The sequence below is a fragment of the Vigna unguiculata genome, chromosome 11, assembly GCF_037176805.1.
Source record: "Vigna unguiculata cultivar grain cowpea cultivar isolate G323 ecotype 2 chromosome 11, ASM3717680v1, whole genome shotgun sequence".
In the NCBI taxonomy this organism is placed as follows: Eukaryota; Viridiplantae; Streptophyta; class Magnoliopsida; order Fabales; family Fabaceae; genus Vigna; species Vigna unguiculata.
The window spans coordinates 47,666,317-47,693,816 of record NC_140802.1 but is presented as its reverse complement, the minus strand read 5'-3'; the positions used below and the strand labels follow the sequence as shown (position 1 = coordinate 47,693,816).

The 27,500-nt window shown below is 33.1% G+C and overlaps 4 non-coding genes across 4 annotated transcripts; 3 read left to right on the top strand and 1 right to left on the bottom strand.

Annotated features, from left to right (window-relative positions):
• Nucleotides 1-995: 995 nt before the first annotated feature.
• TRNAG-GCC (transfer RNA glycine (anticodon GCC)) lies at nt 996-1,066 on the top strand. Its single transcript has one exon. It is a non-coding gene; the product is annotated as a tRNA-Gly (tRNA).
• An 8,241-nt stretch (nt 1,067-9,307) lies between these two features.
• TRNAS-GGA (transfer RNA serine (anticodon GGA)) lies at nt 9,308-9,395 on the top strand. The gene has a single exon. It is a non-coding gene; the product is annotated as a tRNA-Ser (tRNA).
• Nucleotides 9,396-10,500: 1,105 nt separating this feature from the next.
• Nucleotides 10,501-10,573, bottom strand: TRNAT-UGU (transfer RNA threonine (anticodon UGU)). The gene has a single exon. It is a non-coding gene; the product is annotated as a tRNA-Thr (tRNA).
• A 1,834-nt stretch (nt 10,574-12,407) lies between these two features.
• Nucleotides 12,408-12,480, top strand: TRNAF-GAA (transfer RNA phenylalanine (anticodon GAA)). The gene has a single exon. It is a non-coding gene; the product is annotated as a tRNA-Phe (tRNA).
• The last annotated feature ends 15,020 nt before the right edge of the window (nt 12,481-27,500 follow it).

Here is a 27,500-nt window from a genome sequence, read left to right as displayed (position 1 = left end):
AAAAATCAATGAATTCATGATAAAACCCTTCTGCGTTTTTCCATTTACAAATTTTTTTTTCAATGAATATTAAGAAAGGCATCCAGGGGTTGAGGGATCAAATGGTAAAGTTCTTTTGTTGGTAAATTGGAGGATTAGAAACATGACTATTGCTTTCCAATTAGCTGTTTTTGCATTAATTGCTATTTCATTTATTTTATTGATTAGTGTACCTGTTGTATTTGCTTCTCCTGAAGGTTGGTCAAATAACAAAAATGTTCTATTTTCCGGTACATCATTATGGATTGGATTAGTGTTTCTAGTGGGTATTCTTAATTCTCTCATTTCTTGAAGTTTCTTTTTATTCTAGATTAAAAATGAAATGACCCCTCCCTCAGAATTCTTTCGGATTGTCAGCCATAAAGGGAATAGATCAGTTCCTAAAAAAAAAAAAGAAAACTATAACACATTACATTCTAAGGGGGAGTAAACTCTTCTATTGGAAAAATCTTATATCTTATACTTATATTGGTGGTACATTGTGAAACTAAAAGAAATAAAATAGAAAAAATGAACTATAAAAATTTGAATTTCATTTGAATATTCTATTCATATTAATATGATATGAATAGAATATTCAAATGAAATACTATAAATCTATTTATACGTCGTCTAGTATTTAATAATATAGAATATCTATCTGTATCTCTATATAGATAAATATAATTTTTTATTAATAGGAACTTACTTTTTTAAGAAAAAGTAAATCAAAATATTCGATAGAATGATAATTTCAATTCAATTATATAGATATATAGAAAAAAACCATATATAATAATAGAAATGTAATAATAGAAATGGGAATTCTTGATAAAAATGAATAGTAATAGAAAATATTTTATTTGGGAGACAATATCTATTATCTAAATTTCTTTTTCATTATCCCCTATATCCCTATATAGAATATCAGGCCCATCTCTGTATAAATAGAATCGCATATCAAGTACAATGAAAACGCGGATATAGTCGAATGGTAAAATTTCTCTTTGCCAAGGAGAAGACGCGGGTTCGATTCCCGCTATCCGCCCTATGTATTTAATAGTCATAGTATGAAAAATGCCATAGAATTTACTGCGTATAATGCCCTTCTTCTTGAAACCTTGTTTTTTTATCAAATTCAAAAAGTTGCGGAGACGGATTTGAACCCGTAACCTCAAGGTTATGAGCCTTGCGAGCTACCAAGTTGCTCTACTCCGCGATAAAGAAAAGAATTGATAACTAATGAACAAAAACAAAGATGGAATGCGTCCCTTTACCATATCTATATAAATAGAATAAACCATTTATACATAACGGTAAAGGGACCCTCCTATGATCGCTGATAATAAAATGATAAAAAATGAAGATAATTGGAAATCCTTACCAACTGGATCTTGTTGCACCCGGCAAGAAACATGCATGAACCCATTTCCCGAAGTATGTGTCCAGATAATCCAAAGTCTCGATAATTAGCTCTCGGTCTTTCCGGTCGAAAAACAACGTCGATGAAGACGTATAGGTGCACTATTACGCGGTAGTGATTCTAATTTTCCATGAATTTCCCATTTCTCACTTAACGACGGAACTTTGCTTATTTCTTTTTTTGAGGATCGGCGAATCAAATGATATTTCTGTTCCAATTTTTGTCTCTTCTTTTCCCTCTGAATAACACTTTTCCTTGCCATAATGGTTAATTTGCTATTAGCATCAATGATAGAAGTCGGATCCTAGATGTATAAGTGGCTTCTCTTCCCTATAGAAGGAAATGAGATTCTTGCCAGATATATATAATAAAGAATTCAATTAACCGAATTTGCCCGATGTAGAGGCAATTAAGAAGGCTGCATAAGTAAATATATAACCTACGGAAAAGTGGGCTAGTCCAACCAATCTTGCTTGCACAATGGAAAGAGCCACTGGTTTATCTCTCCATCGAATCAAATTAGCCAAAGGTGTACGTTCATGAGCCCATGCCAAAGTTTCAATCAATTCCTGCCAATATCCGCGCCAAGAAATTAAGAACATAAATCCAGTAGCCCAAACAAGATGTCCAAACAAGAACATCCATGCCCAGACTGATAAACTATTCATACCAAAAGGGTTATATCCATTGATAAGTTGTGAAGAGTTCAACCATAGATAATCTCTTAACCATCCACATCAAATAGGGTAGAAGATTCATTAAACTGTGAAATATTACCCTGCCATAGTGTAATGTGTTTTCCAATGCCAATAAAAAGTAAACCATCCAATGGTATTTAACATCCAGAAAAACTGCCAAATAAAATGCGTCCCAAGCGGAAATATCACAAGTTCCGGCCTCGTCCCGGGCCATCACAAGGAAAACTATAACCAAAATCTTTTTTATCAGGCATTAACTTAGAACCACGCGCATCCAAAGCACCTTTTACTAAAATCAAAGTAGTTGTATGTAAACCAAGAGCAATAGCATGATGAACCAAGAAGTCTCCAGGCCCTATTGTTAAGAATAGAGAATTACTATTCTCATTTACAGCGTTTAACCAACCAGGCAACCATATGCTTCGTCCCGCATTGAACGCCGGACTGTTCGTTGAAGATAAAAGTATATCGAACCCATAGGAAGTTTTACCATGAGCAGATTGTATCCATTGGGCAAATATAGGTTCAATCAAAATTTGTTTCTCCGGAGTACCAAAAGCAAGCATGACATCGTTTATGGACATAAAGTCCCAGAGTATGGAACCCCAGAAAGAGGCTAGCCCAACTTAAGTGGGATATGATAGCTTCTTTATGGTCTAACATTCTTGCCAAGACATTATCTTGATTCTGCTCTGGATTATAATCTCTAATAAAAAAGATAGCTCCATGAGCAAAAGCCCCTGTCATAATGAAGCCTGCTATATATTGATGATGAGTATATAAGGCAGCTTGAGTAGTAAAGTCTTGCGCTATAAACGCATAAGCAGGTAAAGAGTACAACATGTGTTGTGCTACCAAGGAAGTAATAACCCCTAAAGAGGCTAGAGCAAGACCTAATTGAAAATGAATTGAATTATTGATTGTATCATAAAGACCCTTATGCCCACGCCCCAATCTACCCCCCGGAGGAGTATGTGCTTCTAAAAGATCTTTAATACTGTGACCAATCCCGAAATTAGTTCTATACATATGGCCAGCAACTAGAAAAATAAACGCAATAGCCAAATGATGGTGGTGCAATATCAGTTAACCATAAACTTTGAGTTTGCGGATGAAATCCTCCGAGAAGTGTTAGAATAGCAGTTCCTGCTCCTTGAGGGGGTACCAAATATATGATTATTGGAATCTGGGTTTTGAGCATAAAGATTCCACTGACCTGTAAAAAATGGACCTAATCCCTCGTGGGTGCGGCAAGATATCTAATAAATTGTTCCATCGAACGGATTCCCCCCTGGACCCCGGAATAGCAACATGAACTAAATGCCCTGTCCAAGCCAAGGAACTTACTCCGAATAGTCCTGACAAATGATGATTGAGGCGGGATTCGGCATTTTTAAACCACGAAACACTCGGTTTCCATTTTGGTTGTAGGTGTAACCAACCTGCTATTAAAGATATAATAGAAAGTATTAATAGAAAAATAGCTCCAGTATAAAGATCCCCATTAGTACGTAAACCGATTGTATACCACCACTGATAAACACCAGAATAGGCTATATTAACAGGACCTAGAGCACCCCCTCGAGTAAAAGCATCTACAGCTGGTTGACCAAAATGAGGATCCCAAATTGCATGAGCAATAGGTCTTACATGTAAAGGATCCTGTACCCATGTCTCAAAATTACCTTGCCAAGCTACATGAAAGAGATTCCCGGAAGTCCACAGAAAAATGATTGCTAATTGCCCGAAATGAGAAGCAAAAATATTCTGATAAAGACGTTCCTCAGTAATATCATCATGACTTTCGAAGTCATGTGCGGTAGCAATACCAAACCAAATACGACGAGTAGTGGGGTCTTGAGCTAAGCCTTGACTAAAGCTTGGAAATCTTAATGCCATAATGATTTTCAAATCCTCCTAGCTATTATCCTACTGCAATAATTCTTGCTAAGAAGAATGCCCATGTTGTGGCAATTCCACCTAGAAGGTAATGTGTTTACTCCTACAGCACGTCCTTGTACAATGCTCAAGGCTCTGGGCTGAGTAGCAGGAGCAACTTTTAATTTATTATGAGCCCAAACAATGGATTCAATAAGTTCTTGCCAATAACCACGCCCGCTGAATAGAAACATTAAACTAAAAGCCCATACAAAATGTGCACCCAAGAAAAAAAGACCATATGCAGATAATGAAGAACCATAAGACTGAATTACCTGGGATGCCTGCGCCCATAAGAAATCACGAAGCCACCCATTAATGGTAATGGAACTCTGCGCAAAATTTCCTCCTGTGATATGAGTTACTATCCCTTGATCACTTATACTACCCCAAACATCTGACTGCATTTTCCAACTGAAATGGAATATAACTACGGAAATTGAATTGTACATCCAAAATAGTCCTAAGAAGACATGATCCCAAGCGGATACTTGGCATGTCCCCCCTCTTCCAGGTCCATCACAAGGGAAAACGAAAACCTAGATTTGCTTTATCCGGTATCAATCGTGAACTACGAGCAAATAGAACACCCTTTAAGAGTATCAATACTGTTACATGAATTGTAAATGCATGAATATGATGGACCAAAAAATCCGCAGTTCCTAAAGGAATAGGTAACAAAGCAACTTTACCGCCCACTGCTACTAAATTTTCACCTCCCCAAGTCAAACTGGTACTTGTTGCTGCACCTGGGGCTGTTGTGCCAGGTGCTAAAGCGTGGGTATTTTGTATCCATTGAGCAAAGATCGGCTGTAATTGTATAGCAGTATCTGAAAACATATCTTGAGGGCGCCCTAATGCGCTCATGGTATCATTATGAATATACAAACCAAAACTGTGAAAACCTAAAAAGATACATACCCAGTTAAGATGTGATATGATTGAATCACGATGTCTAAGGACACGATCTAATAGATCGTTTGTATCGAATAGTCGGATCATAATCTCTTACCATAAAAATCGCTGCATGCGCAGCAGCACCGACTATGAGAAATCCACCAATCCACATGTGATGTGTAAACAATGACAGTTGTGTACCATAGTCAGTAGCTAGGTATGGATAAGGAGGCATAGAATACATATGGTGAGCTACAACAATGGTCAAAGAGCCTAACATAGCTAGATTAATAGATAATTGAGCATGCCATGACGTTGTTAGAATCTCATATATACCTTTATGACCCTGGCCTGTAAATGGACCTTTATGTGCCTCTAAAATGTCTTTTATATTGTGACCAATACCCCAGTTGGTCCTATACATGTGACCCGCTATCAAGAAAAGAATTGCAATAGCTAAATGATGGTGTATAATATCGGTCAGCCATAAACCTCCAGTTACTGGATCTAATCCTCCACGAAAAGTAAGAAATTCTCCGTATTTTGACCAATTCAAGGTAAAAAATGGGGGTTGCTCCCTCGGAAAAACTCGGATAAAGTTGAGCCAAAAGATCCCGATTTAGGATAAATTCATGAGGAAGTGGTATCTCTTTGGGATCTACTGCAGCATTTAGAAATTGGTTAATCGGTAAAGATACATGTATTTGATGTCCTGCCCAAGAAAGAGACCCCAACCCTAGGAGCCCTGTCAAATGGTGATTCAACATAGATTCTACATCTTGGAACCAAGCCAATTTTGGAGCAGCTTTGTGATAATGAAACCAACCAGCAAAAAGCATTAAGGCTGCAAAGACCAATGCACCAATTGCAGTACAATAGAGTTGTAATTCATTAGTTATTCCAGATGCTCTCCAAATCTGAAAAAAACCAGAGGTTATTTGTATTCCTCGGAACCCCCCCCCTACATCACCATTCAATATTTCTTGACCCACTATTGGCCAAACCACCTGAGCACTAGGCCTAATGTGAGTAGGATCACTTAACCATGCCTCATAATTGGAAAAACGAGCACCATGAAAATACATGCCACTCAGCCAAAGAAAGATGATAGAGAGTTGGCCAAAATGCGCACTAAAAACTTTTCGGGAAATCTCCTCTAAATCATTAGTATGGCTATCAAAATCATGAGCGTCAGCATGTAGGTTCCAGATCCAAGTAGTAGTATCTGGTCCCTTAGCTATTGTTCTTGAGAAATGACCAGGTTTTGCCCATTCCTCAAAAGAAGTTTTTATAGGATCCCTATCTACCAAAATTTTAACTTCTGGTTCCGGTGAACGAATAATCATTGAGTCCTCCTCTTTCCAGACAACACATACAAAGAGACCTGCCAACATAAAACAGAATTAGTGAACTTATTAGAGATGTTTCTATTGAGTTTTGTTCTCTCCTATCTCTCATGTATTGGATATCTTAGTAAATTTCATTTCTTTAGTTTTTCACTAGAACAATTATGATCTCGAAGTCAATTCGGGGCAAGTGTTCGAATCTATTATGACATAAGAGTGAGGCGCTCAACGGACCTATTTTAATCTTCTAAGACCTTTTTGGGAACTCTGAATGGAAGTTCAATAATTTTTCGTGCAGCCTAATCAAATGTATTCAGATTTTATTCTAATTCTATTCCTTAGATTTTATTTTTTTTTTTAGATAAAGTATAAGTATGTACTCTATTTCAAATTGAGCAGGCATTAGCATTCATTATTAGGCAATATACCTATATTTTATTTCTTTTTTTGAAGGTCTCTTTTCTTAATTTGATTGAATATTAGTTTAAATAACAGAAAAAAGGAGAAAATTATCTACTGTATCCACATCTCGTTTATTTCTATGAAATACTAGACAAAATCGAACAAAATTAGAAGGGATATATTTAAATTATGTGATTGGTCGTTCCTATAGAAATGATTTTTGAATTTGATAGGGACAAGAAACAAGAATTTATAACAATATATATTTATCTATCTATATCTTTATATAGATAGATAAATATATAAGAAAAAAAAGAAACAGAGTGTTCTTATTCAAAACGCCCTGTGATCTTCAACCAATTCTGTGCTGCAATATAATTACCGGGGGTGAGAGCTATAGCTTGTTTCCAATATTCAGCGGCTTGATTAAACCAAGACTCCGCAACTTCTGAGTCTCCCTGCCGAATGGCCTGTTCTCCTCGGTCGAAATAGGTGAGTCAATTCCTTTCCTTAGAACCGTACTTGAGAATTTCCTGACTCATACGGCTCAGTAGTCAATTCTTTTTTTGTTCTATTATCTTGAAGTTAACTAAAAGAAAAAAAGAAATTATTAATATGAGTTTCAAACTTTCATTTTTACTAATAAATAAAGAATTTCAAAGAATTTCATCTTTTTTTTTAGTTTTATCTTTTCTCCTACCTTCAGAAAAGGGAATCAAGCATTGGCATTAACGCCCTAATTCTAATTTTCTGAAAGGTAACTATCTCGATTTTATATATCATATACAAAAATATATGATAGATTCATTTCTATAGAATCTTGGTAAAAGTTTTTTCTTTCTTATCTTATAAGTTCTTATAAGTAAAGAGAAAATACTTTCTATCTTTGGGATTTGATACTACACCGCTGCTCAAAATACCAGGGGATCCTTTTTATTACATAAGTGGATTCCTGACTTCTTTATTTATCATGAGATAAGGAAGCAGTTTTTATTATATCGATTGAAAACCGTGTTAATTGATCCTTACGATGCTTCCTTTATCAATTAGATCTTTTATCCATAGAAAAAGAGGGTATCTAGACATATCGATTTCTTCATATTTTTACTTCTATGAAGTTTCTTTGCTACAGCTGATAAAAATCGTTGTTTTGAACGATATATATATGTAGAAAGCCTTTCTTATTTATAATTATTTATATTTCTATATTTCTTATATTAAAATTTGTGGATTTGCTTGTTCTTTTCTTTTTTCTTTCTATAGTGGAGATAGTCGCACGTAATGACAGATCACGGCCATATTATTAAAAGCTTGGGGTAAAAATGGGTTTCGTTCGAGCGCCCGAAAATAATATTCCAAAGCTTTAGTATGTTCTCCGTTACTTGTGTGAATAAGGCCTATGTTATAAAGTATATAACTTCGATCATAGGGATCAATTTCCAGTCGCATAGCCTCATAATAATTCTGTAAAGCTTCTGCATAATTTCCTTCAGATTGAGCTGACATCCGTTACGGTCGTCATTCGGTTCAAAGAATCTCCGCTCCAGAACTGTACGTGAGATTTTCATCTCATACGGCTCCCCCCTTATGTGTGTAATGAGAAAAATCCATCAAATCAAAAAATATTCCAGTATTCTCATTCTCAACTGAACAGAGCTAGTGTTTTTACAATAAATCTCTAGCCAACCTTCCTGTCAAAAATTATTTCTTAACATTAAGTATGTAGGTACTTGATAAAAAAAAATAAGAACTTCAACAATTTCTTTGTCCTCTACGCTGCTTAATTTCCTGGAATTAGTCACCTCAATAATCTTCGATGGTTCTATGGGTATCCAAAATATGAACGAGATGGATATTTATTGTCCCAACCATTCCTGTTAGTCCCAATCTCGATAAGCCATGGATATAGATAGATACAAAGTTTTCGTGTCCTTGATTCCCAAGCGTAGTGCTTCTTTCCCAATGTTGCCTATCAGTACTAGTAATTTGGGGTTGACCTAACCCCATAAGTATAGGTATAACCTTTCGCTTAATACTAGAAACCTAAAATTCAAGCATATAAGGCTTCATTAATCGAGGATACACGACAGAAGGAATTAATCCTTTTATTTACAAATTTCACCTTCAACACGCGTGGGGTTTTTCCATTCCATTTTTTTTTGACCGAAATCGGTCAAAAAAAATGGAATCAAATCACACCATCTCTGTAATAAGTGAATGCCCTTTTTTCTCCTGAAGTTGTCGGAATTATTCGTAATAAGATATTGGCTACAATTGAAAAGGTCTTATCTATAAAATTTTCATTTATCCGAGATCTAGGCATAGGTAGAAATCCATTCTATAATTTAATTAATCATGGTGTGAGAAATCAATCCCACAAATAAAGGAATTGTATAATTATAATACAGTGCGAAATAACGTAAAAATGAACTCATCAATCAAATTTGTTTATCCTAAGACCTTGTAGGAGGTTTTTTTTTAATTTTACTTTGTATTTTTATAGTTTGAATAGGTTTTATGCATTTATGAAAAATAGGATTGATTCACTATTCAACATTCAACCGGTTTCTGGGCATCATTATATAGGAGAGATGGCCGAGTGGTTCAAGGCGTAGCATTGGAACTGCTATGTAGGCTTTTTGTTTACCGGGGGTTCGAATCCCTCTCTTTCCGAATCTTTACCAAATTCATCAATATTACTCATCCCAATGCATACCATTATTTCATATTTCAAATTTGTTTGTTGATATGGACAACTTTATATTCCTCATTTTTCGGTAATACAAAAAATAGTGGATAACGGGTGGGCAAGGAATAAAAATTTTCGCATATCCATGTCTATGATATATGAATAGCAGAAAATCCTTGTAAAAAAAACTCTTGTTATTTTAGTTAAGTTTAAGTTTGACGAGAATAATATTCTACAACCAGTAATTCATTTATTTTCAAACCAACCCATTTATTATCTATTATTTGATTAATTAAACCTTTATATTGGAAAGGGTGAACAGTCAAATGATTTGGCAATTTCTCATGGGGGGCTGAATCAAAATAATTTTGAATAAGAGTTTTAGATTTTTGTTCATCCTTTGCTGTAATAATATCTTGAGGTTTACAACGATAACTTGGTATATCCACTATACGACCATTAACTAAAACATGTCTATGGTTTATAAATTGGCGGGCTTGAGGAATAGTCGCAGCCATACCCAATCGAAAAAGTATGTTATCCAAGCGCATTTCAAGTAGTTGTAATAAAACCTGACCAGTTGATCCTTTAGCTTTTCCGGAGATACGAACGTATTTAAGCAATTGTCGTTCTGTAAGACCATAATGAAAACGCAATTTTTGTTTTTCTTCTAAACGAATACGATATTGAGATTTTTTACTGAAGCGCAATTGATTTCGAAATTCGTTTTTGACTGTTGGCCTTTTACTAGTAAGTCCTGGTAAATATCCTAGACGACGTATTTTTTTGAAACGAGGTCCTCTGTAACGTGACATAAAAACTCCTTTTTTAAAATGAAAAATCTTATAAATCGAAATGAAAACTAAACGAAATGAAAAATATTATAGAATTCTAAATGAAGCGAAATCTACTAAAGTTTTATAGTACAAAGAAGAATTAGATGAATTTTATCAATATCCGAATTTATTGTATATAAAAGAATACAAAAAAGTAGGTTAATTTCTTGATTTCTTCCGCAGAGATCGAACTCTCCCAATTTTTTATTTCTAAAAAAGATATTATCAATTATGTAAAAAACAAATAGAGAAAAGCCGGTTATCGGATTCGAACCGATGACCATCGCATTACAAATGCGATGCTCTAACCTCTGAGCTAAACCGGCTAATGTAAACGAAATATACATATGCAGAAGAATTGAATGGGATCTTAGTTATCAATTTTTAGTTATTTATAACAAAATTCAAATTAATACAAACATCAAAAATAGAGAAAGAAAATATAGAAAATCAAACCCAATTTTTATTATTTCTATTATTTATTTTATCTGATAACATAAAGTGCAAGATAATAATTAATATTATATTAATATAATTTATTTAATATAATTTATTTCGATCTACTATTCTAGATATATATTATTAAATTGATTTCTTTCAAAAAGATTATTTATTAGTACTTAAAGTAAATTTGAATAAATATAAATTTTAGTAAATATTTATTAAGGAATTCCATATTTCTAAGTAAATGTCTAATTCTATATTATATTCAATTAAAAGAATGGTTTTTTTTAGCCACTAGATTCGTTTTAGTTATATAAATTGTATATGAATAAATGGATTGTTTATTTTCTTTTTTTTTTTAAGCAAAAACAAAAAAAAAAAAAGAATCGACCATTCGAGTATTCTAAATTGTATGAAAAAAGAAGATAAGTAGGTACATAGAAGATAAGTAGATATGTGGTCTATATCTGTGTATATTGAATTGTTAATATAGATATTAGAATTAGTTCTGATTCAAACAAATAAAGGTATCCAATATAGATGAAATAAAATCTATAAAATTGGAGAAAGGGGTTTTTAATATTTAATAAAATAATATGTATTTAATGAATTCAAAAGTTCCCGCATAATTCTCATAATAGAAATGAAAAAAAAAGCATTCTATTATAATCAGATTCAAATAAAAAAAAAGATGGGGATATGGCGAAATTGGTAGACGCTACGGACTTAATTGGATTGAGTTTTGGTATGGAAACTTACCAAGTAATAATTTTCAAATTCAGAGAAACCCTGGAATTCACAATGGGCAATCCTGAGCCAAATCCTGTTTTCTGAAAACAAATAAAAATTCAGAAAGTGATAATAAAAAAGGGATAGGTGCAGAGACTCTATGGAAGCTGTTCTAACAAACGAAATTGACGACTTTTTTTATTGCATTAGTAAAAGAATCCTTTCACCAAAATTACAGGAATGGATCAAAGATAAACATTTAGAAACATATATATATACTGAAATACTCTTTCAATTTGTTACTTTTTATTTTATTATTGAAGATCTATTTGTGATAAAAATATTCACAAATGAAAAATGTGAATCAAATCAATTCGAAGTTGAAGAAAAGATGGAATATTTATTGATGAAATTATTCACTTCATCATAATCGGCTAAAACCCTTGAAGAACTGATAAATCAGATGAGAATAAAGATAGAGTCCTATTCTACATGTCAATACCGACAACAATGAAATTGAAAGTAAGAGGAAAATCCGTCGACTTAAGAAATCATGAGGGTTCAAGTCCCTCTATCCCCAAAAATACTTTTTCATTTTCTAATTTTTTTCCTATATCCTCTCTATCTTGAAGTCCTTATTTATGTGTTTTATTCGATTTATTATTTCCCAACGAAATTGGAATTTTTATTTTCATCAATTTCCTATCTATCATAATTTTCTTATCTATCATAATGACAAGGGACGAGTTTTGGAATAGATATAAATATATATGTGAAACACATAGAATTTTTTTTAATCAGAAATGTATAAATTAATATCTTATTTTTTAGCAAGGAATTTTCATATGCGTAATTAACGATTAACAATAAAAAATAATTATTACTGCGGAAACTCACTTACAAACTTTTTTTTTACTTAGTTGATATAGATTCATTAACATAGATTTTAAAAATCTTTTAAAATCAAAGTATTAAGCTTCAAGAATGGTCGGGATAGCTCAGTTGGTAGAGCAGAGGACTGAAAATCCTCGTGTCACCAGTTCAAATCTGGTTCCTGACACAAGATTCATTTGTATGAGTATCTATCCCCCATATTCATTTTAATGAATATGGGGGATAGATACTCATACAAATTTGTGTTCTTCTAGATTCTGATACATAACATATTTCTTTGATCTATTTAGGTATCTGTAGATATACTTTTCCTAGATGATTAAAGAATAGATGCAATTTTTTATTAGGTATATTCGCTTATCTATAGTATCTATATATATATAGATATAGATATATAGATAATGAATTCTTTATCTATTTTTTTCCTTTTTTTTCTGCGATACAAAAAAAGGTTTCTATTTCCATAATATTCGAGTGGTTTAATTAGTTGGTTAAAAGACCTAAAAGTCGAAGTTCTGGGGTGGAGTGAGAATATTAAGAATTCATCTGAGAAGGATTACCAAAATAGAATCGAGCCCTTTTCTTTGTGTTTTTTTTTTCGTGGCCGTATAATTGATGGTGATGTGCACGTTATATAGTTTATTATAAAGATAAAGAATTAGTTTATTATAAAGATAAAGAATTTTTGCAGTTCATCCTATTTCTTTTATTGGCTTGGCTGATAAGAACTCAGTATTGTTTTTGTTTTAGAATCTTAAGAAACTCCTATCCATCCTATTTTAAACCCTATAATTATTCATTCTATTATTTCTGAATTTTGTGATTTCTCACATAATAATATCTGAATGCAACTTCCATTACTCTGCCTGATTTAATGTCAATCAATTATTTTGTCTGATCTATAACAGAATGTACTTATATTCTTTGACTGGGGTTGCAGAAGTTTGGATTAGTTTATTATTTTTATCATTTAGTGAGCATCTTGTATTTCATAAAAATTTGGAGCAATATAATCTTTACGCAAAGGCCATCCTATCCAATTTTCGGGCATTAAAATACGTCTTAGACGCGGATGACTATCATAAGAGATTCCCAACATATCATAAGATTCCTTTTCTTGAAAATCCGCACTTTTCCAAACCCAAAAAATCGAAGGAATTCTGGGATTTTTTCTTGATACAAATATTTTTATGCATACCTCTTCGGGTTGATTTATACCATACTCTATTCTTGTAAAATGATATACACTAGCTAAGAGTCCTCCGGGTGCTACATCATAGGCACATTGAGAACGTAGATAATTGTAACCATATACATATAAAATGACAGCAATGGAATGCCAATCCTCGGGCTTTATTTGTAAAGTCTCTATTCCTAGGTAATCGAAACCCAAGGATCTATGAATTAGTCCATGTTTGACTAGCCAAGAAGACAAACGACCTTGCATTTTTTGCTTCTCCTAAATTTTTTTTATGAGTTTGGTATTAGTATTTTCTATTACGATGAAATTTTTAAAATACGATGAAATTTTTAAAAAAGGAATTGCTTTTTATTATTGTACTTTAAAAAAATGTGTCAGACGATATCTCTGAAGTAGATGGCGGTTGATAGAAAAATTCTTGACCATAATTGTCAGTATAAGTACTGTATCCAACATGAAACTTATGGTTGGTAGTAAAACATCTATTCTCTCGTTGAAAACTCATTGGATCTTCATATATTTCTCGAGATATTTTCTTACGAAGTTTTGTTATAGCATCTATAATGGCCTCCGGTTTAGGTGGACAGCCCGGCAAATATACATCTACAGGAATTAGCTTATCTACGCCTCGAACAGTACTATAAGAATCGGTACTAAACATCCCCCCCGTAATTGTACAGGCTCCCATAGCAATAACATATTTAGGTTCGGGCATTTGTTCATATAATCGAACTAAAGAAGGGGCCATTTTCATAGTTACAGTGCCCGCTGTTAAAATTAGGTCCGCCTGCCTAGGACTCGATCGTGGTACTAGTCCATAACGATCAAAATCGAATCGTGATCCTATTAATGAAGCAAATTCAATGAAGCAACAACTCGTACCATAAAGAAGCGGCCATAAACTGGATAATCTTGACCAATTTGAAAAATCATTTAATGTCGTTGAAATAACTGAATTTTGGGTTGTTTGATCAAGTAAGGGAAACTCAATGGAATTCATAATTGTCTCAATATTTTTTTTTCTAATTGTCTAAATAGTCAAGAATTAAGACCATTCTAATGCCCCCTTTCGCCATGCATAAACTGAACCAACAATTAGGATAAGCACGAATAAGAAAGCTTCTAAAAATACGGATACCCCTAATACATCGAAACTCATTGCCCATGGATAAAGAAAAACCGTTTCAACATCAAAAACAACAAAAATGAGAGCAAACATATAATAACGGATTCGAAATTGTAACCAAGCATCGCCTATTGGTTCTATTCCGGATTCATAACTAGAAAGTTTTTCCGGTCCCTTGCTAATGGGGGCTAAAATTCCAGAAATTAGAAATGCCAAAATAGGAATCAAACTTGATATTATTAGAAATGCCCAAAAAATATCATATTCGTAAAGAAGAAACATAAAAGTACTCCTCTGAATGTAGAAAATATACCAAATTCATTTTCATTTTTAGTCTAAAGTCTCCATTTTTTTAGACTAGCTGAATATACTAATATTAATATTATTCTATCGAATATGAATATGTTCGAATAGAAAGTTACAAATTGTTTTTTTTTTAGTAATAGTCTTAGTAATGAGATCTATTCGATCCAAAATAGTATTAATATTATTAGTATCTGTAGGAATATTAGGGCTATACGGACTCGAACCGTAGACCTTCTCGGTAAAACAGATCAAACTAATTATTATCTAAATGATTTAAATTGTTTTCAAAACCCAACATGCATTTTTTTTTGCATTGAGCTTTTTCATTAACTGATAAAAATATTAGTTAGTCCACCATCTTTTTTTTTTTTTACAGTAAAGAATAAAGAGATGATTCCCTATGCTCTTCTTTTTTATTTGTATAACAATCAAAGAGCACTACCAAAGTGTTTCAAAGAAGGATTATCTTGACGTAGGTCTGCTTCTGGCCTAGATCAACTTAAGTTAAATGGACTCTTTATCCACCTACTAAAATTAAAATAGAAGATAAGAAATGACACTTCATACACCTTAAAGTTCATAAAATAGGAAGAAAAGATAATCTTTTTTAGGTCCCTATACCCTTTATGTTTAGCATTGACGAGAAATGGGTATTCACCTTATCAATATCTCAAATCAATTATGGATTCGATTTTATGGCTAAACCCTTTGTCAGGCTAGTGTTCTCTTGTTTTGTTCCTTAAAATGGAGTAAGACACCGATTTCTTACTATAAGATAAACTTTTTTAATTACAAGATGAACTCCTCTGAAAAAAAGCATTGGCGCTCGTGTAAACGAGGTGCTCTACCTAACTGAGCTACAGCCCTTGTGTTTTTGATACATATTTTATCATAGTATGAAGATAATTGCTTGTCAAGATGAATATTACATGATCGAATCCCTTGAACGGGGGTTGGTATTGCTTATCAGTAATTTTACATTTATAATCAATTAATCTGATAGATGGGTACTCTTCTTTTTTTTTTTTTGAGGAGGAGTCCTAAATTACCTACTTAACTCAGTGGTTAGAGTATTGCTTTCATACGGCGGGAGTCATTGGTTCAAATCCAATAGTAGGTAAGGTATAGTTATAACTTATTAGATACCTTTGACTGTGGTATCTAATAAGCTTTTCTACTTACTTTTTTCTTCTGACTGTTTCTTTTTTCTTTTTATTGTTTTCGGATATTGGGACGCATCAATTTCAACTTGTTATGAAATAACATTGATAGCCTCTACTCGTGTTCTAGCTCGTCTAAGAGCTAGATTTGCCTCAATTGTTTGTCTCTTGCCTTCAGCCTTATTCAAATTAGTTTCTGCTATTTCAAGAGTTTGCTGTGCTTCTTGTGGATCAATGTCACTACCCTTTTCCGCATCATTTACTAAAACAGTTATCTCATTATTATTTATTCTAGCAAACCCCCCCATCAGAGCCATTGTTAACCATTGGTCTTTAAGACGTATTCTCAAAATACCTATATCGACAGCTGAGGCAATAGGCGCATGATTAGGTAATACTCCAATTTGTCCGCTATTAGTAGGTAAAATGATTTCCTTCACTTCTGAATCCCAAACAATTCGATTGGGGGTCAATACACAAAGATTTAAAGTCATTTCTTCAAATTGCTCTCCGTTTCTAAGTTCGTAGCCTTCGCAGTAGCTTCATCGATATTACCTACCAAATAAAAGGCTTGTTCAGGAAGACCGTCTAATTCTCCAGAAAGAATCAAATTAAACCCTCTAATTGTTTCTACTAGACCAACATATTTTCCAGCCGAACCGGTAAAAACTTCTGCTACGAAAAAAGGTTGTGATAAGAAACGCTCAATTTTTCGTGCTCTTGCTACGGTTAAGCGATCTTCTTCGGATAATTCGTCCAAGCCAAGGATAGCTATAATGTCTTGAAGTTCTTTGTAACGTTGTAAAGTTTGTTTAACTCGTTGCGCAGTCTCATAATGTTCTTCACCAACGATTCGAGGTTGGAGCATAGTTGAGGTTGAATCTAAAGGATCTACTGCTGGATAGATACCTTTGGCGGCTAATCCTCTTGATAGTACAGTAGTAGCATCTAAATGTGCAAATGTCGTAGCAGGAGCAGGGTCAGTTAAATCGTCGGCAGGTACATAAACTGCTTGAATAGAAGTTATGGACCCTTCTTTGGTAGAAGTGATTCTTTCTTGTAAAGAACCCATTTCAGTACTAAGAGTGGGTTGATAACCCACAGCAGAGGGCATTCGACCCAATAAGGCAGATACTTCAGATCCTGCTTGAACGAAGCGGAAGATATTGTCGATAAATAGAAGTACATCTTGCTCATTGACATCTCGAAAATATTCCGCCATAGTTAGGGCAGTTAAACCAACTCTCATACGAGCTCCGGGTGGTTCATTCATTTGACCATATACTAAAGCTACTTTGGATTCTGCAATATTTTGTTCATTAATTACTCCAGATTCTTTCATTTCCATATAAAGATCATTTCCCTCGCGAGTACGCTCACCTACTCCGCCAAATACAGATACACCTCCATGAGCTTTGGCAATGTTATTGATCAATTCCATAATAAGTACTGTTTTACCCACTCCAGCTCCACCGAAAAGTCCTATTTTTCCTCCACGACGATAAGGAGCTAAAAGATCTACTACTTTTATTCCTGTTTCAAAAATAGATAATTTTGTATCTAATTGTATAAAGGTAGGCGCAGATCTATGAATGGGAGATGTTGTACGAGTATCTACAGGACCTAAATTATCAATCGGCTCTCCAAGCACGTTGAAAATTCGTCCTAGAGTTGCTCCGCCTACTGGAACACTTAGGGGAGTTCCTGTGTCAATAACTTGCATTCCTCTCATTAGACCATCTGTAGCACTCATAGCTACAGCCCTAACTCGATTATTTCCTAATAATTGTTGTACTTCACAAGTCACATTAATTTGTTGACCAACAGTATCTCGACCCTTAACTACCAGAGCATTGTAAATATTAGGCATCTTCCCCGGGGGAAAGGCTACATCTAGTACCGGACCAATTATTTGGTCAATATGTCCCAGATTTTTTTTTTCAATCGAAGAAACTTCAGGACCGGAAGTAGGAGGATTTATTCGCATATCAAAAGCCAATTTTTTTTTCCGAAAAAGTTTTTAAATCAAAAAGAAATGTTCGATAAGAAAGCAAGTTGATCGGTTAATTCAAAAAGAAATAAGAAATGGGAGTTAGTACTCCATTTTTTTGGTACTATTCCATCAATCCTCTTTAACTGTTTACTTACTTATTCAAATTCAATTATTGAATTCTTAAGCTTACTGCAGTTATTTTGAAAATTTCAATTGGATAAAATCTTTCGAAAGTCTTTTCTTTTTTTCTATCATTCTAGAAAATATCATCTATATTCTGTATGGAATTCGAACCTGTACCTTAATTTAGAATTCATTTTTTTTATCATTGGCTTTCGTATTTCCTCAGTAGACAATTTTTTAGACTTACCCTCTGTTTCCCTATTTTTTGACCTCTTTTTTTATTTTCCGGGGAGAAAGCTGCCTATTTTTACATCTAGGATTTACATAGACAACATATATCACTGTCAAGATTAAGAATAAATTATTATTATTATTTAGATTAGATCTTTCGATTTCAAAATTAAAAAATAAGATCAAATTGAAAAAAAAAAAAGATTGGGTTGCGCCATACATAGAAAAGAGTATACAATAATGATGTATTTGACAAATCAAATACCATCGTTTAATTTAATAATAACATAACGAACCTTTGGGATTAATTGATAATAGTAGTTGATTTTTGTAAAAGATTTCATTAACTCCTAAGTCATATCGAGTAGACCTTATTGTTTCAAGAATTCTTAATTCAAGAGTTGTAGGGAGGGATTTATGTCACCACAAACAGAGACTAAAGCAAGTGTTGGGTTCAAAGCTGGTGTTAAAGATTATAAATTGAATTATTATACTCCTGAGTATGAAACCAAAGATACTGATATCTTGGCAGCATTTCGAGTAACTCCTCAACCTGGAGTTCCACCTGAAGAAGCAGGTGCTGCGGTAGCCGCCGAATCTTCTACTGGTACATGGACAACTGTGTGGACCGATGGGCTTACCAGTCTTGATCGTTACAAAGGACGATGCTATCACATCGAACCTGTTGCTGGGGAAGAAAATCAATATATTGCTTACGTAGCTTATCCTTTAGACCTTTTTGAAGAAGGTTCTGTTACTAACATGTTTACTTCTATTGTCGGTAATGTATTTGGGTTCAAGGCACTGCGTGCTCTACGTCTGGAGGATTTGCGAATCCCAACCGCTTATATTAAAACTTTCCAAGGTCCGCCTCACGGCATCCAAGTTGAGAGAGATAAATTGAACAAGTATGGTCGTCCCCTATTAGGATGTACTATTAAACCTAAATTGGGGTTATCCGCTAAGAATTATGGTAGAGCTGTTTATGAATGTCTTCGTGGGGGACTTGATTTTACCAAAGATGATGAAAATGTGAATTCCCAACCATTTATGCGTTGGAGAGACCGTTTCTTATTTTGTGCTGAAGCGATTTTTAAATCACAGGCTGAAACAGGTGAAATCAAAGGGCATTACTTGAATGCAACTGCGGGTACATGCGAAGAAATGATGAAAAGAGCTGTATTTGCCAGAGAATTAGGCGTTCCTATCGTAATGCATGATTATTTAACAGGGGGATTCACTGCAAATACTAGCTTGGCTCATTATTGCCGAGATAATGGTCTACTTCTTCATATACATCGTGCAATGCATGCAGTTATCGACAGACAAAAGAATCATGGTATGCACTTTCGTGTATTAGCTAAAGCATTACGTTTGTCTGGTGGAGATCATGTTCACTCCGGTACCGTAGTAGGTAAACTTGAAGGGGAAAGAGATATCACTTTAGGTTTTGTTGACTTACTGCGTGATGATTTTGTTGAAAAAGATCGAAGTCGTGGTATTTATTTCACTCAGGATTGGGTTTCTCTACCAGGTGTTCTGCCTGTTGCTTCGGGAGGTATTCACGTTTGGCATATGCCTGCTCTGACCGAAATCTTTGGAGATGATTCCGTACTTCAATTTGGCGGAGGAACTTTAGGACACCCTTGGGGAAATGCACCAGGTGCTGTAGCTAATCGAGTAGCTCTTGAAGCCTGTGTGAAGGCTCGAAATGAAGGACGTGATCTTGCTCGTGAAGGTAATGAAATTATCCGTGAGGCTAGCAAATGGAGTCCTGAATTAGCTGCTGCTTGCGAAGTATGGAAGGAGATCAAATTTGAATTCGAAGCAATGGATACTATTTGAATTCGAAGCAATGGATACTTTGGATTAATTGCAATTAAACTCGGCACAATCTTTTCCTAAAAGAAGGATTGAGCCGAATACAAAGATACTTAATTATTAAACAGATTTCTATCTTTCGTATTGGAATAGAAGCATAGTAAGTAGACGATATTTTACGAAAAAAGTGATTACAATTTATAAGGGAAACTGGCTATTGCCTTTTTCGATGTGAATTTCACATAATAGGGAAGTTGTTCCATTTCTATATGAAATTTGTATTTTCCTATTGATTTCTATATTTCTATAATTTTATACGTTTTTTTAGTTTAGAATATCATTTTAGAATAAAAAAAGATATATATATATTTAAATAATTTTTCTTATAAGTAATTCTAACATAATACTAATAATCGAATTAATAAGATTGAAAATCTTATTAATTCGATTGTATTTATTCGATTGTATTTTTTTTTCAATACTAATATTGACAACACTGTATCAAATAAATATAATCCGATCGTGAATAAATTGATCACCTTACTTACGTTAAATAGGCGTTATTACTTCATCAAATGGTAGGTTCATTGGTTTTCTTTCTGCGAGACAAACAAGAAAAACTTTGTTAATGAATAAGTAAGTGAATTGAAAGGTAAACACGAATATATATACGAAAATATTAGATCTATATATACCAATATATATATAGTCTTATATATATAATAATAATGGATAACTCTAACATAGTATTTCAAGAACATAGTATTTAAATAGGTGGTATATCTTTTTTTAGTTTTTTAGACAATTCAATTTTGTAATTTTATTTTTTTGATTGCGATTGGGTATAAATATCCACCTTATTTTTTAAATTGTAATGGGGTTGCTAACTCAATGGTAGAGTACTCGGCTTTTAAGAGCGACTCTATTTTTTACGCATTTCTATGAAGCAATGGGTTCGTCGATACTATCGGTAGAGCTTGTAAAACCACGACTGATCCAGAAAGGAATGACTGGAAAAAGTAGCATGTCGTATCAATGAAGAATTCTAAAAATATTTCATTCTTTTAGGATCCAGCTCAAATTTTTGTTTGAATTTTTGGCTCGTAACAAAAAAAATTCCGTTGGGTTTGATTAATAAAGGGATAGAACTTGGTGGTTCTAATTCTAATAGGGAAACAAAAAGCATCGAGCTTTCATTTATTTTTTATTTGGATCATTACCCCATCTAATTGTACGTTAAAAATAGGTTAGTGCTTGATGTGGGAAAAGCTTTTCTGGTGAATGGTTTATTTTTGTTATGAGTCCTAACTATATAGCTATTTTCCATTATCTTTTGGTATTTTGGGGTAGCGATAAATGTGTAAAAGAAAGAGTATATTGATAAAGATATTTTTTCCAAAATCAAAAGAGCGATTAGGTAAAAAAAAAATAAAGGATTCTTAATTAGCTCGTTATCCTAGAACAAAAATTAGGCAAAAAATCGATTAGAGAGAGTCCGTTAATGGGTTTTACTTCTCTAGGTATATATTTATACCTATAATTTTCTGTTTTGACCATATCGCACTATGTATCATTTGATAATCCAATGAATCTCTGATTCTTTGTTTGACCAAATAGACTTTTTTTTTTTTAATGGAGCAATATCAAGCATATTTAGAACTCCGTAGATCTCGATACCAGGACATCCTATACCCACTTTTTTTTCGGGAATCTATTTATGGACTAGCTTATGCTCATGAGTCCTTTTTTATAGAAAATGTCGATTATAACAATAAATTTAGTTTACTAATTGTAAAACGTTTAAGTACTCGAATGTATCAACAGACTCATTTCATTCTTTTTGTTAATGATTCTAAAAAAAATACTTTTGTGGGTTATAATTATCATTTTTTTTCTCAAATAATATTAGAAGGTTTTGGTATCGTCGTGGAGATTCTATTTTCTCTACAATTATTTAGCTCTTCCTTAAGGGGATTAGAAATCGTAAAATCTTATAAAAATTTTCAATCAATTCATTCGATCTTTCCCTTTTTCGAAGATCAACTGATATATTTAAATCATAAGTCAGATATACGAATACCCTATCCTATCCATCTGGAAATCTTGGTTCAAATCCTGCGATATTCGATAAAAGATGTCTCTTTCTTTCATTTAATAAGGTTGTTTTTTTATTACTATTATAATTGGAATAGTCTTTTTCCTCCAAAAAAATGGATTTTTACTTTTTTTTCAAAAAGGAATCGAAGAATTTTCTTGTTCCTATATAATTTATATGTATGGGAATATGAATCTATCTTTCTTTTTCTACGTAACAAATCCTCTCAGTTACAGTTAAAACATTTTCGCGTTTTTTTTGAGCGAATTTTTTTCTATGAAAAAATAAAACATCTTGTAGAAGTATCTACTAAGAATTGTTCATATACTTTCTTCTTCTTTAAGGATACTTTCATCCATTATGTTAGATATCAAGGAAAATCAATTCTGGTTTTAAAGAATACTCCTTTTTTGATAAATAAATGGAAATACTATTTTATATATTTATGGCAATGTCATTTTGATATTTGGGCTGGACTAGAAACGATCTATATAAACGAATTATCTCAGTATTCATTTCACTTTTTAGGCTATTTTTTAAGTATTCCACTAAATCTTTCAGTAGTACGAAGTCAAATGTTGCAAAATTCATTTCTTATTAAAATTGTTATAAAAAAACTTGATACAATAGTTCCCATTATTCCTCTAATGAGATCATTGGCTAAAACAAAATTTTGTAATGTAATGGGTCATCCTATTAGTAAGCCGGTTTGGGCCAATTTATCTGATTTTGATATTATTGACCGGTTTTTGCGCATATGCAGAAATTTTTCTCATTATTACAATGGATCTGCAAAAAAAAAGAGTTTCTATCAAATAAAATATATACTTCGGTTTTCTTGTATAAAAACTTTGGCTCGTAAGCATAAAAGTACTGTGCGCATTTATTTGAAAAAATTAAGTTCAGAAAAATTATTGCAAGAATTTTTTACAGAAGAAGATCTTTTTTCTTTGATTTTTCCAAGAACTTCTTTTACTTTGCGTAGGTTTTATAGAGGTCGTATTTGGTATTTGGATATTCTTTTAAGAAACGATTTCGTCAATTATTTATAATTGAAAATAGGTTATGTTATTTTTTAAATCGGTGTAAATTGATAAAACGAACTTCCTTCTTTTTATTCAATGAGGATAAAAAAATCATTTTTTTTAGTCTTCTATATCTATATATAGGATTTTGAAATGCTCATGTAGTCAGAGTCAAGATTCGGGGTTAATGAATTAAATATTATATTTCACTTTCTTAGAGTCTTTTGCTAGGCAAGTAATTAAGGTTTAGATGTATACATAGGGAAAGCCGTGTGCAATGAAAACTGCAAACACGGCTTGGGGAGGGATTTTTTCTTGTTTTATTCTATTGTTGAATTTTATTCAAGAATAAATTATCTACTTCATCCGACTAGTTCCGGGTTCAAGTCCCGGGCAACTCATTTTTGTAGATCGATGTTGTATTATATCTATATTTCTATTCTCTATTTCTATAAATAGAATGATATATAGAAAATAAACTTTTTTTATGAATCAATGAAATGGGATAAACAAGGTAAATTCGGATAAACCGAAATGAATAAGAACATACTAATGAATAAGAACATACTATGGATATTAGTATTGGTTGACACTGGTATATAAGTCATGTTATACTGTTGAATAACAAGTCCTCAAATTCTCGCATTATAGAGAATTTTTGTGCTTGGGAGTCCCTAATGATTAAATGAACCAAGATTTTACCATGACTGCAATTTTAGAGAGACGCGAGAGCGAAAGCCTATGGGGTCGCTTCTGTAATTGGATAACCAGCACCGAAAATCGTCTTTACATTGGATGGTTTGGTGTTTTGATGATTCCTACTTTATTGACTGCAACTTCTGTATTTATTATCGCTTTTATCGCTGCCCCTCCAGTAGATATTGATGGTATTCGTGAGCCTGTTTCTGGATCTCTACTTTATGGAAACAATATCATTTCTGGTGCGATTATTCCTACTTCTGCGGCTATAGGTTTGCATTTTTATCCGATCTGGGAAGCAGCTTCTGTTGATGAGTGGTTATACAACGGCGGTCCTTATGAACTAATTGTTCTACACTTCTTACTTGGTGTAGCTTGCTACATGGGTCGTGAGTGGGAACTTAGTTTTCGTCTGGGTATGCGTCCTTGGATTGCTGTTGCATATTCAGCTCCTGTTGCAGCCGCTACTGCTGTTTTCTTGATCTATCCTATTGGTCAAGGAAGCTTTTCGGATGGTATGCCTCTAGGAATTTCAGGTACTTTCAATTTTATGATTGTATTTCAGGCTGAGCATAATATTCTTATGCATCCATTTCACATGTTAGGTGTAGCTGGTGTATTCGGCGGCTCCCTATTCAGTGCTATGCATGGTTCCTTGGTAACTTCTAGTTTGATCAGGGAAACCACAGAAAATGAATCCGCTAATGAAGGTTACAGATTTGGTCAAGAGGAAGAAACTTATAATATTGTAGCTGCTCATGGTTATTTTGGCCGATTAATCTTCCAATATGCAAGTTTCAACAATTCTCGTTCTTTACATTTCTTCCTAGCTGCTTGGCCTGTAGTAGGTATTTGGTTTACCGCTTTAGGTATCAGCACTATGGCTTTCAACTTAAATGGTTTTAATTTCAACCAATCCGTAGTTGATAGTCAAGGTCGTGTAATAAATACCTGGGCTGATATTATTAACCGAGCTAACCTTGGTATGGAAGTAATGCATGAACGTAATGCTCATAATTTCCCTCTAGATCTAGCTGCGATGGAAGCTCCATCTGTTAATGGATAAAATTTTGATCTTAATTTAAAGTAGACGAGTTTTTGTTTAAAAATAAAGGAGCAATATCAACTTTGTTAATATTGCTCCTTTATATTGGATATTGGATTAGTAATCTTTTTTTTAGATTTCTATAGATTTATACATACGTTTTTGATTGATTTAATGATTCCTTATCTTTTTTTTTTTCCTTTGTTAGAAAAAAAAGGATAATGAAAAGGTAGAATTTGAGATATAGATCATTTTTACTATAAGGGCGGATGTAGCCAAGTGGATCAAGGCAGTGGATTGTGAATCCACCATGCGCGGGTTCAATTCCCGTCGTTCGCCCATATCTATATATAGATAGATATAGATATTGTTTAGGTTTTCAAGTATAAATCTGAAATAAAGAAAAATGGCTACTTCTAAAACTTATAAGTACGAATTCTTCAAAATAATAATCTACTTCTAAAACTTATAAGTACGAATTCTTCAAAATAATAATTATTACAAAAGATATATTTTTGAGATAAAATAGATACATTTATCTATTTCACAAAAAAAGAATATATCCATATCGTGGTTTCCTCTTATAATACCTCAGGTGCTAATGAAACTATTTTAGTGAAATTTAACTGTCTCAATTCCCGGGCCGATTGCGCAAAAGATTCGAGGTTCCTTTTGGATTTCCTTCTTGATCAATTATAACTGCAGCATTATCATCATACTGAATTATTATACCGTTGCTACGTTTTAGTTGTTTACAAGTACGTACAATTACAGCTCTGATCACTTCAGATTTTTCTAAGTTCGTATTTGGTACTGCTTGTTTGATTACAGCAACAACAATGTCGCCAATATAAGCATATCGTCGATTACTAGCTCCTAGGATTCGAATACACATCAGTTCACGTGCCTCCGCTGTTATCCGCTACATTCAAATGAGTTTGAGGTTGAATCATATCATTTTTTTATTATTTCAATCTAAAAAAAGGAAGTAAAAATATTTTTGTGTTCAAAAAAAAAGGAACCTATTATTGCCTTTTTTCTTTTCATTCTAAAGACCTATTTTCTTTGGTTCTCTTTTATTATCCTGAAATAATGAATTGAGTTCGTATCGGCATTTTGGATGATGCTATTGAAATAGCCTTTCTTGCTATATTTTCTGGTACTCCACCCATTTCATAAAGTATTTTCCCAGGTTTAACAACAGCTACCCAATATTCGGGAAATCCTTTTCCTGAACCCATACGTGTTTCAGTAGGTCTTACTGTAACCGGTTTGTCTGGAAAAATACGTACCCATATTTGTCCACCTCGGCGAACATTTCTTGACATTGCCCGCCGTCCCGCTTCTATTTGTCTAGATGTTATCCAAGCTGGCTCAAGTGCCTGAAGAGCATATCTTCCGAAGCAAATATTATTACCTCGATAGGATATTCCCTTCATTCTTCCTCTATGTTGTTTACGAAATCTGGTTCTTTGGGGGTTATAATTGATGGTTGTTTTTTCAATTCCATCTTTATTACAGAACCGTACATGGAGATTTTCACCTCATACGGCTCCTCGCGAATGAAGTAATTCAAATATCTATATCTATATGGATATAGATTCTATCTAATCGATAAAATAATAGAAATAGTCATATGTTTAGTAAATAACGAAATCTCGGTATTTTTTGAGATTTCATACAATCTTCGAAATTTTTAGATCTTGTTTTCAATATCGATTCTTAGAATTGGCAAAAATATAAAAAAATTCAATAAAAGAAAAATTCTCGCGGGCGAATATTTACTCTTTTATTCTCAAATTCAGATGTAATGAAATTCAGATGTTAATGTAGGGTACAACTCCTAAAAAATGGATTGTTTTTTAGGTTTCTTCCGCCATCCCACCTAAGAAATCATTAAGATTTGTTTTCTTTAAGATTTTTTTAATAAATCTTAAGTCTTAAGTATTTGCAGGTTTCGTCGTTCCCATCGCCTCTCGATTAATGGTTAGGTTTTAATTCGACAATGGAGCCTTTCTCATAGCTAAAAATAAATAAAATTTTTTTAGAATAGAATAGTTCATTTCTTTTTTCGTGAATCAATATTATCAGTTTTTCTTGATTCAGAGCTCTTAATTTATTGACATTAAAAATAAAAAAAAAATATATATATTATTCTTTTTTATTTTTAAGGATGCTTTAATACACTATCTTTTCTGAGATGACCCATAGACCTTTACATATTCGAATTCTATATCATTGATATATTTTAATCTCTTTCTTTCACCTTTTCTTTTATCTATATATTTTTATTGCTTTACAACTAAATAATCTTTTTTTTCTTTTATCTTTCACAATTTTTCAGTTGCTATATTCTTTTTT